General features: G+C 46.0%; 1 protein-coding gene across 1 annotated transcript in view; it reads left to right on the top strand.

The window, feature by feature from the left end:
• GPC6 (glypican 6) overlaps nucleotides 1-12,165 on the top strand; it is a 1,709,607-nt gene that overhangs the window by 1,435,195 nt on the left and 262,247 nt on the right. The gene's annotated exons all lie outside the window — the stretch shown is intronic.

The raw sequence follows: 12,165 nt of genomic DNA, 5'->3' as shown, positions 1-12,165 counted from the left end.
GAATGGTATTTTTGGGAGTTCTGCTCTTGGGCTCACTCTGGTGGTTTCAAGTGGAACTTAGCAGCTGCTTTCACTAATCGGTGCCTTGGCCTTGTTATTTAACTGGGCTTTAGGCTGTAGTTGATGCCAGTTGTCAATGTTTCTTCCTGTGGATTCAGTCCTTTCCTGGAAGTTCTCTGTTGGCCAGTAAATGTCAGCTTAAGATAAGTTCTGCTAGTTTTTGGGTGTTTCCCTGCTTATGACCTTCTGTTCAGTTTAAGTTATGTCTCTTTTGTCCAGCTTGTCATTATGAATTATTCCGGCTAGTTGGAAGCTCTGGGGTCGCAGATTTGCTCCTCCACACCGTGAGTCGGTGTGGAGGTTATTTTTTGTAAACTCTGCGTGGACTTTTAGTTTTTATACTGACCGCACAGTAGCCTTTTCCATCTCTGTCTATTTTAGATAGTTTTGGCCTCCTTTGCTAAATCTAGTTTCATTTCTGAGTTTGTCATTTCCCTCTCTACTCACCGTCAATATTTGTGGGGGGCTATCTTTCCTTTGGGGGTTTCTCTGAGGCGAGATAGTTTTCCATTTCCATCTTCAGGGGTAGCTAGTTCTTAGGCTGTGAAGAGGCGTCTAGGCAGAGATAGGTACGCTCCACGGCTATTTCTAGTGTTGGTGTTAGGAGTAGGGATTGCGGTCAGTAAAGCTACCACCTCCCCAGAGCTAGTACTTTATTTGTTTTACCCACTTGGTCATTTCAGTTCTGCTCCATAATCACTAGGTCATAACAGTGATTACTGTCGGTGGAGCTGCCACCTCCGCTGAGCTTGTCCATGATTGGTCTTACCCACCAGGTCATCTCAGTACTGCTCCGTAACCACCAGGCCATAACAGGGCTCCCTGCGTGCTTTTCTGAGACCCTCAGAGCAACGCAACGTGATTGAGTTGCTCCGAGGGTCTCTTACCTCCTCCTCCCTGCAGGCCCGGACCCAAAATGGCCACGGGGGCCTTCTGGGTCCTGCAGGGAGGTGGCTTCCAAGCGCCTGCTCAGAGCATGCGCCGGGAAGCCTCCCTGCTGTGCCTGTCAGATCGCTGATCTGACACAGTGCACAGCAAAGTGTCAGATGAGCGATCTGACCCAATATAGTCATGTCCCCCCCTGGGACAAAGTAAAAAAGTAAAAAAAATATTTACATGTGTAAAAAAAAAATTCCTAAATAAAGAATATATATATATGTATTGTTCCAATAAATACATTTCTTTATCTAAATAAAAAACAATAAAAGTACACATATTTAGTATCACCGCGTCCGTAACGACCCGACCTAAAAAAACTGTCTCCCTAGTTAACCCCTTCAGTGATCACTGTAAAAAAAACCGAGGCAAAAAATGACGCTTTATTATCATACTGCCAAACAAAAAGTGGAATAACACGCGATCAAAAAGACAGATATAAATAACCATGGTACCGCTGAAAAGTCATCTTGTCCCACAAAAAACGAGCTACCATGCAGGGTCATAAACGAAAAAATAAAAAAGTTATAGCCCTCAGAATAAAGCAATGCAAAAATAATTATTTTATATATAAAATAGTTTTTATCGTATAAAAGCGCCAAAACATAAAACAATTATATAAATGAGGTATCGCTGCAATCATACTGACCCGAAGAATAAAACTGCTTTATCAATTTTACTAAATGTGGAACGTATAAGCACCCCCCCAAAAGAAATTCATAAATAGCTGGTTCAATCTGCCTCACAAAAATCGGAATAAAAAGCTATCAAAAAATGTCACGTGCCCGAAAATGGTACCAATAAAAACGTCAACTCGTCTTGCAAAAAACAAGATGACTCTGTGAACCAAAATATGGAAAAATTATGGCTCTCAAAATGTTTTTGCAATAAAAAGCGCCTTTTAGTGTGTGACGGCTGCCAATCATAAAAATTAGCCAAAAAACCCTAAAAAATAAATCAACCCCCCCTTCATCACCCCCTTAGTTAGGGAAAAATAATAAAATTTTAAAAAATGTATTTATTTCCATTTCCCATTAAGGTTAGTGTTAGGGTTGGGGCTAAAGTTTTGGTTAGGGTTAGGGATGGGGCTAAAGTTAGGGTTGGGGCTAAAGTTAGAGTTAGGGTTGGGGCTAAAGTTAGGGTTAGGGTTAGTGTTGGGGCTAAGGTTAGGGTTGGGGCTAAAGTTAGGGTTAGGGTTAAGGCTAAAGTTAGGGTTAGGTTTGGGGCTAAAGTTAGGGTTTGGATTACATATACGGTTGGGATTAGGGTTGGGATTATGGTTAGGGGTGTGGTTAGGGTTATGGTTGGGATTAGGGTTAGGGGTGTGTTTGGGTTAAGGTTTCAGTTAGAATTGGGGGTTTCCACTGTTTAGGCACATCGGGGGCTCTCCAAATGCGACATGGCGTCCGATCTCAATTCCAGCAAATTCTGCGTTGAAAAAGTAAAACAGTGCTCCTTCCCTTCCGAGTTCCCCTGTGTGCCCAAACAGGGGTTTACAATAAAACATATGGGGTATCAGCGTACTCAGGACAAATTGGACAACAACTTCTAAGGTCCAATTTCTCCTGTTACCCTTGGGAAAATACAAAATCAGGGGGCTAAAAAATAATTTTTGTGGAAAAATTTTTTTATTTTCACGACTCTGTGTTATAAACTATAGTGAAACACTTGGGGGTTCAAAGTTCTCACAACACATCTAGATAAGTTCCTTGGGGGGTCTAGTCTCCAATATGGGGTCACTTGTGGGGGTTTATACTGTTTAGGTACATCAGGGGCTCTGCAAATGCAATGTGATGCCTGCAGACTAATCCATCTAAGTCTGCATTCCAAACAGCACGCCTTCCCTTCCGAGCTCTGCCATGCACCCAAACAGTGGTTCCCCCCACATATGGGGTATCAGCATACTCAGGACAAATTGGACAACAACTTTTGGGGTCCAATTTCTCCTGTTATCCCTGTTAAAATACAAACCTGGGGGCTAAAAAATAATTTTTGTGGAAAAAAAAGAATTTTTATTTTCACGGCTCTGCGTTATAAACTGTAGTGAAACACTTGGAGGCTCAAAGTTTTCACAACACATCTCGATAAGTTCCTTAGGGGGTCTTCTTTCCAAAATGGTGTTGCTTGTGGGGGGGGGTTCAATGTTTAGGCACATCAGGGGCTCTCCAAACGTGAAATGGCATCCCATCTCAATTCCAGTCAATTTTGCATTGAAAAGTCAAATGGCGCTCTTTCCCTTCCGAGCTCTGCCATGCGCCCAAACAGTGGTTTACCCCCACATATAGGGTATCAGCGTACTCAGGACAAATTGCAAACAAGTTTTGGGGTCCAATTTCTCCTGTTACCCTTGGTAAAATAAAACATATTGGAGCTGAAGTAAATTTTTTGTGAAAAAAAGTGAAATGTTCATTTGTTTTTAAACATTCCAAAAATTCCTGTGAAACACCTGAAGGGTTAATACGCTTCTTGAATGTGGTTTTGAGTACCTTGAGGTGTTCAATATTTAGAATGGTGTCACACTTGAGTATTTTCTATCATATAGACCCCTCAAAGTGACTTTAAATGTGATGTGGTCCCTAAAAAAAATGGTGTTGTAAAAATGAGAAATTGCTGGTCAACTTTTAACTCCCAAACAAAAAAAAGTTTTGTTCCCAAAATCGTGCTGATCTAAAGGAGACATGTAAGAAATGTTACTTATTAAGTATTTTGCATGACAAATCTCTGTGATTTAAGGGCATAAAAATTCAAAGTTGGAAAATTGTGAAATTTTCAAAATTTTTGCCAAATTTCCATTTTTTTCTGTAAACGCAGGTAATATCAAAATTTTTTTACCACTATCATGAAGTACAATATGTTACTAGAATCATCAGGATCTGTTGAAGCATTCCAGAGTTATAACCTCATAAAGAGACAGTGGTCAGAATTGTAAAAATTGGCCCTGTCATTAACGTGCAAACCACCCTTGGGGGTAAAGAGGTTAAACAGCAATAACAAAGCGAGGGACCCATCATAAACCCCCAACGTAGGTTTTTGGCGGGCTACAAGGCGTGCATACAGACCCAGAATCCTGCCTCGCCAAACGGGTTTTTATTCAGGTCTCTGTAAAACAAAGCAACTTTTAAGGCAAACGTTAATCTACAGTTCCTTTAAGAGCTTGTATGTAAAACCAGCAGAAAGCACCCTTAAGAAGTGCAAACTACTTACAAAGGAAGGTTCCTGATCATGCGCAGTTTATGATTCACAGTTCTTGAAAACAGTTAAACTTTTTGGGCAAAACTTTGGTCAAGTAAACAAACTCTTTAACAGTCAACTTATTCACAGTCAAGTTCTTTTACTTTACTTTGGCAGTTTCCAGGGTAACACTTGGCATTGGATACTTCCTGGCCTGGGAAGAGTTGGGTCCAAATTCACACCTGGTGCCAGATAAATGTCATGGGTTTGTCCTCATGCACAGTCAAGTCATGTCCTTTAATAGGGGTTTGCGTGGCTTGGGTACACGTGATGACTGGTGAGGCAGCCACTGCTGTCTTAGTAGTGGTGATGGTGCACACAGTCGTCTTGGTGGTGCAAGCTGGGGTCACAGTGTGAGTAGTAGCGGTGGTGGCTTCTTTGGCACTAGGTGGCGCTACTAGTGCCTTTGGTTTAGCCAGCTTTGAGGCAGTGTCTCTATGCCTTTTTACATTCAACGCATACAACCCTTTCACACCAAGGTGCCTGGTGTATGTGACATGATCGCCGGGGTAAAGGTCCCTGTCCAGGTGTCCTTCCCAGAGATGGGACTCCACGTCCCTCTTATTGACAAAGATCTCTGCATCTCTGCTCCTTTCTTTAGTCTGAAGGCTATCATGATGCCCTGCTTCAGTGGGGCCTGGTTTGTTTTGCGGTCCTTGTGGGCCTGGGCCTTAGCACATAAATCCCTCTCATCAAAGGCTCTGCGCTGGGCCTGGGACTCCTCCTTAGCCTCCCATTTGTGAGCCAGTTGTTGCTGGTATTCTTCCCAGCTTAAAACCTCTAGGGTCTCCCCTTCCTTCTTCTCCACCCCGGGGAACCCCATAAGGTCTGTCCCAGGGTTCACCCAGCGGTAGACAGTCCTTTCCGCATAGATCTCACTCGGCAGGCTGGTGGGCTGGATTGGGGCTTTCATAAAGCATTCCATCCCGTGACCTGGTCTCATTCCCCCAGGATTTTAAGTCGCGTGGATCCATAACGGGGCGGTGCAGCGACTGGGCCCACTAAAAGTTCCTCGGCTACCGGGGCAGGGTCGGCATCCTTACCTGCTGCTGTGGTGTCTCCGGTGCCTGACTCCTCTGCTGGTGTCGAGGGCTGTTGGACGGGATGCGGTTTCTGCAGTTCTTCCACTGGTGTCACCTTGCATGTGGTTCTCGCTTCCAGCTGCATCCGCCGGAGCTGGTCGATGAGATCTTCCACTCTGGTCTGCAGGAATTCGGGGACGGGAGGTGCTGGCTTGCCACAGCTTCCTTCCTGGTGGCTGGGGGAGTCCTCCACTTCCACCCCATGCTCTGGTTCGAGGCTGCTTGCCATGGCGTCCTCCACGTTGCTCTCCGTGTCTGGGTCTCTCTCCCGCTCTCTCCTTCAGGGGCGGAACTCCTTCTTCCTCTTCCTTCCGCCATTCAGGATCAGAAGGCGGATCTCTGTTGCTGATGGACATGTTCGCATGGTACAGTAATATTTGGATTGGGTGGGCATTATTTTAGCGCCACACAGTTAGTTCCCGCCCACGATGGCGCACTTGTCTTTTCCAGCGCTCCTCGTGGCACTATAATGGCTGCAGTAATGGTGGCAATTTTGGAGGTACTTCATGATGCACAGTCTCAATAAATCACAGTTAGGCACAGTCTCTAAGGCACACATGACCCGATTTGCTGGGTCAGTCAATCCTGTTCGTGATGCCAAGATGAGTTGCCCGCCAGGGCTGTGGGGTACTCGGTACCGGGTCCGATACTCACAGGGGGATGTCACGGTGACGACCCAGTCCGTGGCCCTGGCCGCTGATGTAAAAGGGGAAATTGAATAAAGTTTATGTTTGTGATGCCACCTGTGGTATTCGGTCAGTTGGGACCAACGCTGCTTTAAGGTGTCCTCTGGGGTGATGTTATGGCAGCTAGAAGGTACAACTTCCAACAGGTGAAGTATATCCGAAGGGCTCCCGGTGTGTAGATGGAAGATGGTGAATGGTGCAGTAAAGAACGAGGACACAGGTTTGCAGTCTCTTTACCTGGTTTACTGAAGACTTCAGGCAGCCACAGTCCAGGGTACCAGATCACAGGGCAGGCAGGGTCCGGCCAGCTTGGAAGCGAATCCAAAGTCCCCTTTACCAGGTGGAGTTAAAAGCCTTCCTCTAGCGCGGTGGTGTTGTAGTCCCTTACTGCCTATGGCTTCAGATAAGGTCCTCACAGTTCTTCTCTCTGTCCCCCATATAGGATGGGACAATACCTGCATGACAGGTAACTCAAGCCTTTTTACAGGGACTCTAGCACACCCCGGGCTCTATGTGTTACTGTGTCTGAGGTGTGTGGCAGAGAAATAACTTGCAGTTCAGCTGTCCTGCAGGTCTCTGCTGTAAGTTGTAGATTCCTTTACAACCTCGGTGGTCCGGCTCAGAGGGAGGCAGCCTGTTATCTGCTCTTAGCTGGTCTCCCCTGATGTTACTCTCCTGTGCTTCACTGTTGTGATTTTGCTTTTTGCTCCCTCTAGTGGTCATTAGTGATTTGACTCTGGAGCGTCTGTCTTTTCCTATATCCTCACCTGGGCCGTTAGTTCAGGGGCATTGCTATATAAGCTCCCTAGACCTTCAGTTCAATGCCTGGCATCGTTGAAATCAGAGCTAATCTGTTGTGCTCTTGTCCTCTGATCCTGGTTCCTGTTTTTCAAGCTAAGTCTGCTTCTTTGCTTTTTGCTTTTGTTTTGTTTGGTATTTTTGTCCAGCTTGTTCCTATCTGTATCCTGACCTTTGCTGGTAGCTCTAGGGGGCTGGTGTTCTCCCCCCGGACCGTTAGACGGTTCGGGGGTTCTTGAATCTCCAGCGTGGATTTTTATAGGGTTTTTGTTGACCAGATTAGTTATCTTGCTATATTCTGCTATTAGTAAGCTGGCCTCTCTTTGCTGAACCTGGTTCATTTCTGTGTTTGTCATTTCCTCTTACCTCACCGTTATTATTTGTGGGGGGCTTGTATCTTGCTTTGGGGTCCCTTTCTCTGGAGGCAAGAGAGGTCTTTGTTTTCTTCTCCTAGGGGTAGTTAGATTCTCCGGCTGGCGCGAGTCATCTAGCGATCACCGTAGGCATGATCCCCGGCTACTTCTAGTGTTGGCGTTAGGAGTAGCTATTTGGTCAACCCAGTTACCACAGCCCTATGAGCTGGATTTTTGTATCTTGCAGACTTACACGTTCCTCTGAGACCCTGTCCACTGGGGTCATAACAGTATGCCAGGCCCGTATTAAATGTTTAATGCATTGCAGAAGTGGGATTATAAGAAAGAAAATTTTGAGTTTTTTTTTTCCCTCTCTCATTTTTTTTTTTCTTTTCCCCTTTACCTCAGAGTGGCTTAAGCTTGCTGCAGACATGAATGTCCAGACCTTGATTACAAGTGTGGACCAGCTTGCCGCTCGTGTGCAGGGTATACAAGATTATGTTACCAGAAATCCTAGGTCTGAACCCAAGATTCCGATTCCTGAACTGTTTTCAGGAGACCGATTTAAGTTTAGGAATTTCAGGAATAATTGTAAATTATTTTTGTCCCTGAAACCTTGTTCGTCTGGAGACTCTGCTCAACAAGTAAAAATTGTTATTTCATTCTTACGGGGTGACCCTCAGGATTGGGCTTTTTCGTTGGCGCCAGGAGATCCGGCATTGGCTGATATTGATGCGTTTTTTCTGGCGCTCGGTTTACTTTATGAGGAACCCAATCTTGAGATTCAGGCAGAGAAAGCCTTGCTGGCTATGTCTCAGGGCCAGGACGAGGCTGAGGTGTATTGCCAAAAATTTCGGAAATGGTCCGTGCTGACACATTGGAACGAGTGTGCACTGGCCGCTAATTTTAGAAATGGCCTTTCTGAGGCCATTAAGAATGTTATGGTGGGTTTTCCCATTCCCACAGGTCTGAATGATACCATGTCCCTGGCTATTCAAATTGACCGGCGGTTGCGGGAGCGCAAAACCGCAAATTCCCTCATGTTGTTGTCTGAACAGACACCTGATGTGATGCAATGTGTTAGAAAAACCGCAAATTCCCTCATGGTGTTGTCTGAACGGACACCTGATTTGATGCAATGTGATAGAATCCTGACTAGAAATGAGAGGAAAATTCATAGACGCCGGAATGGCTTGTGCTACTACTGTGGTGATTCTACACATGTTATCTCAGCATGCTCTAAACGTATATCTAAGGTTGTTAGTCCTGTCACCGTTGGTAATTTGCATCCTAAGTTTATTCTGTCTGTAACTTTGATTTGCTCACTGTCATCTTATCCTGTCATGGCGTTTGTAGATTCAGGTGCTGCCCTGAGTCTTATGGATCTCTCATTTGCTAAGCGCTGTGGTTTTATTCTTGAACCATTAGAAAATCCTATCCCTCTTAGGGGTATTGATGCTACGCCATTGGCAGAAAATAAGCCGCAGTATTGGACACAGGTTACCATGTGCATGACTCCTGAACACCGCGAGGTGATACGTTTTCTCGTTCTACATAAAATGCATGATTTGGTTGTTTTGGGGCTGCCATGGTTACAGACCCATAATCCAGTCCTCGACTGGAAGGCTATGTCAGTGTCTAGTTGGGGCTGTCGTGGTATTCATGAGGATTCCCTGCCTGTGTCTATTGCTTCTTCTACGCCTTCGGAAGTTCCGGAGTATTTGTCTGATTATCAGGATGTCTTTAGCGAGTCCAGGTCCAGTGCATTGCCTCCTCATAGGGAATGTGACTGTGCAATAGATTTGATTCCAGGCAGTAAATTTCCTAAGGGAAGACTGTTTAATCTGTCGATACCTGAACATACCGCTATGCGTTCATATATCAAGGAGTCTCTGGAGAAAGGACACATCCGTCCGTCTTCTTCCCCTCTTGGTGCGGGATTCTTTTTTGTGGCTAAAAAGGACGGATCTTTGAGGCCTTGTATTGACTATCGGCTTTTAAATAAGATCACTGTCAAATTTCAGTATCCTTTGCCGCTGTTGTCTGACTTGTTTGCCCGGATTAAAGGTGCCAAGTGGTTTACCAAGATAGACCTTCGTGGTGCGTACAACCTTGTGCGCATTAAGCAAGGGGATGAATGGAAAACCGCATTCAATACGCCCGAAGGTCATTTTGAGTACTTGGTGATGCCTTTTGGGCTCTCTAATGCCCCTTCAGTTTTTCAGTCCTTTATGCATGACATTTTCTGGAACTATCTGGATAAATTTCTGATCGTTTATCTGGATGATATTCTGGTTTTTTCTGATAATTGGGACTCGCATGTGGAGCAGGTCAGGATGGTCTTTAAAATTTTGCGTGAAAATTCTTTGTTTGTCAAGGGCTCAAAGTGTCTTTTTGGTGTACAGAAGGTTCCCTTTTTGGGGTTCATTTTTTCCCCTTCTGCTGTGGAGATGGACCCAGTCAAGGTCCGAGCTATTCTTGATTGGACTCAGCCCTCGTCAGTTAAGAGTCTTCAGAAGTTCTTGGGTTTCGCTAACTTCTACCGTCGTTTTATCGCTAACTTTTCTAGCATTGTGAAACCTTTGACGGGTATGACCAAGAAGGGCTCCGATGTGGTTAATTGGGCTCCTGCTGCCGTGGAGGCTTTCCAGGAGTTGAAATGTCGGTTTACTTCGGCGCCTGTTTTGTGCCAGCCTGATGTCTCGCTTCCCTTTCAAGTTGAGGTGGATGCTTCAGAGATTGGAGCAGGGGCCGTTTTGTCGCAGAGAGGCCCTGGTTGCTCTGTTATGAGACCTTGCGCCTTTTTCTCTAGGAAGTTTTCGCCTGCGGAGCTAAATTATGATGTGGGCAATCGGGAGTTGTTGGCCATGAAATGGGCATTTGAGGAGTGGCGTCATCGTGTGGTGGTCTTGACTGATCACAAAAATCTGATGTATCTCGAGTCTGCTAAACGCCTGAATCCTAGACAGGCCCGCTGGTCATTGTTTTTCTCCCGTTTTGACTTTGTTGTCTCGTATTTACCAGGTTCAAAGAATGTGAAGGCCGATGCTCTTTCCAGGAGCTTTGTGCCTGATGCTCCTGGAGTCGCTGAACCTGTTGGTATTCTTAAGGATGGTATTATCTTGTCAGCTATTTCTCCTGATCTGCGACGTGTGTTGCAGAGATTTCAGGCTGATAGGCCTGATTCTTGTCCACCTGACAGACTGTTTGTGCCTGATAAGTGGACCAGCAGAGTCATTTCCGAGGTTCATTCCTCGGTGTTGGCAGGTCACCCAGGAATTTTTGGCACCAGAGATCTGGTGGCCAGATCCTTTTGGTGGCCTTCCTTGTCTAGGGATGTGCGGTCATTTGTACAGTCCTGTGGGACTTGTGCTCGAGCTAAGCCTTGCTGTTCTCGTGCCAGCGGGTTGCTCTTGCCCTTGCCTGTCCCTAAGAGACCTTGGACACATATCTCCATGGATTTCATTTCTGATCTTCCGGTGTCTCAGGGCATGTCTGTTATCTGGGTGATATGTGATCGCTTCTCCAAGATGGTCCATTTGGTTCCTTTGCCTAAACTGCCTTCCTCTTCCGATCTGGTTCCTGTGTTTTTCCAGAACGTGGTTCGTTTGCACGGCATCCCTGAGAATATTGTGTCAGACAGAGGATCCCAGTTCGTTTCCAGATTCTGGCTATCCTTTTGTAGTAGGATGGGCATTGACTTGTCGTTTTCGTCTGCTTTCCATCCTCAGACTAATGGACAGACGGAGCGAACTAATCAGACTTTGGAGGCTTATTTGAGGTGTTTTGTCTCTGCTGATCAGGACGATTGGGTGACCTTCTTGCCGTTAGCTGAGTTTGCCCTTAATAATCGGGCTAGTTCCGCCACCTTGGTTTCGCCGTTTTTCTGCAACTCTGGTTTCCACCCTCATTTTTCTTCGGGTCATGTGGAGCCTTCTGACTGCCCTGGGGTGGATTCTGTGGTGGATAGGTTGCAGCGGATCTGGAATCTTGTGGTGGACAACTTGAAGTTGTCACAGGAGAGGGCTCAGCGCTTTGCCAACCGCCGCCGCGGTGTGGGTCCCCGACTACGTGTTGGGGATTTGGTGTGGCTTTCTTCCCGCTTTGTTCCTATGAAGGTTTCCTCTCCCAAATTTAAACCTCGTTTTATTGGTCCTTACAAGATATTGGAAATTCTTAATCCTGTATCCTTTCGCCTGGATCTTCCTGTGTCGTTTGCTATCCACAACGTGTTTCATAGGTCCTTGTTGCGGCGGTACGTTGTGCCTGTGGTTCCTTCTGCTGAGCCTCCTGCTCCGGTGTTGGTTGAGGGCGAGTTGGAGTACGTGGTGGAGAAGATCTTGGATTCTCGTCTCTCCAGGCGGAGGCTTCAGTACCTGGTCAAGTGGAAGGGCTATGGTCAGGAAGATAATTCCTGGGTGGTCGCCTCTGATGTTCATGCGGCCGATTTAGTTCGTGCCTTTCACGCCGCTCATCCTGATCGCCCTGGTGGTCGTGGTGAGGGTTCGGTGACCCCTCACTAAGGGGGGGTACTGTTGTGATTTTGCTTTTTGCTCCCTCTAGTGGTCATTAGTGATTTGACTCTGGAGCGTCTGTCTTTTCCTATATCCTCACCTGGGCCGTTAGTTCAGGGGCGTTGCTATATAAGCTCCCTGGACCTTCAGTTCAATGCCTGGCATCGTTGAAATCAGAGCTAATCTGTTGTGCTCTTGTCCTCTGATCCTGGTTCCTGTTTTTCAAGCTAAGTCTGCTTCTTTGCTTTTTGCTTTTGTTTTGTTTGGTATTTTTGTCCAGCTTGTTCCTATCTGTATCCTGACCTTTGCTGGTAGCTCTAGGGGGCTGGTGTTTTCCCCCCGGACCGTTAGACGGTTCGGGGGTTCTTGAATCTCCAGCGTGGATTTTTATAGGGTTTTTGTTGACCAGATTAGTTATCTTGCTATATTCTGCTATTAGTAAGCTGGCCTCTCTTTGCTGAACCTGGTTCATTTCTGTGTTTGTCATTTCCTCTTACCTCACCGT

The sequence above is a fragment of the Ranitomeya variabilis genome, chromosome 3, assembly GCF_051348905.1.
Source record: "Ranitomeya variabilis isolate aRanVar5 chromosome 3, aRanVar5.hap1, whole genome shotgun sequence".
NCBI lineage: Eukaryota > Metazoa > Chordata > Amphibia > Anura > Dendrobatidae > Ranitomeya > Ranitomeya variabilis.
This window is presented reverse-complemented; position numbering and strand designations above follow the sequence as displayed.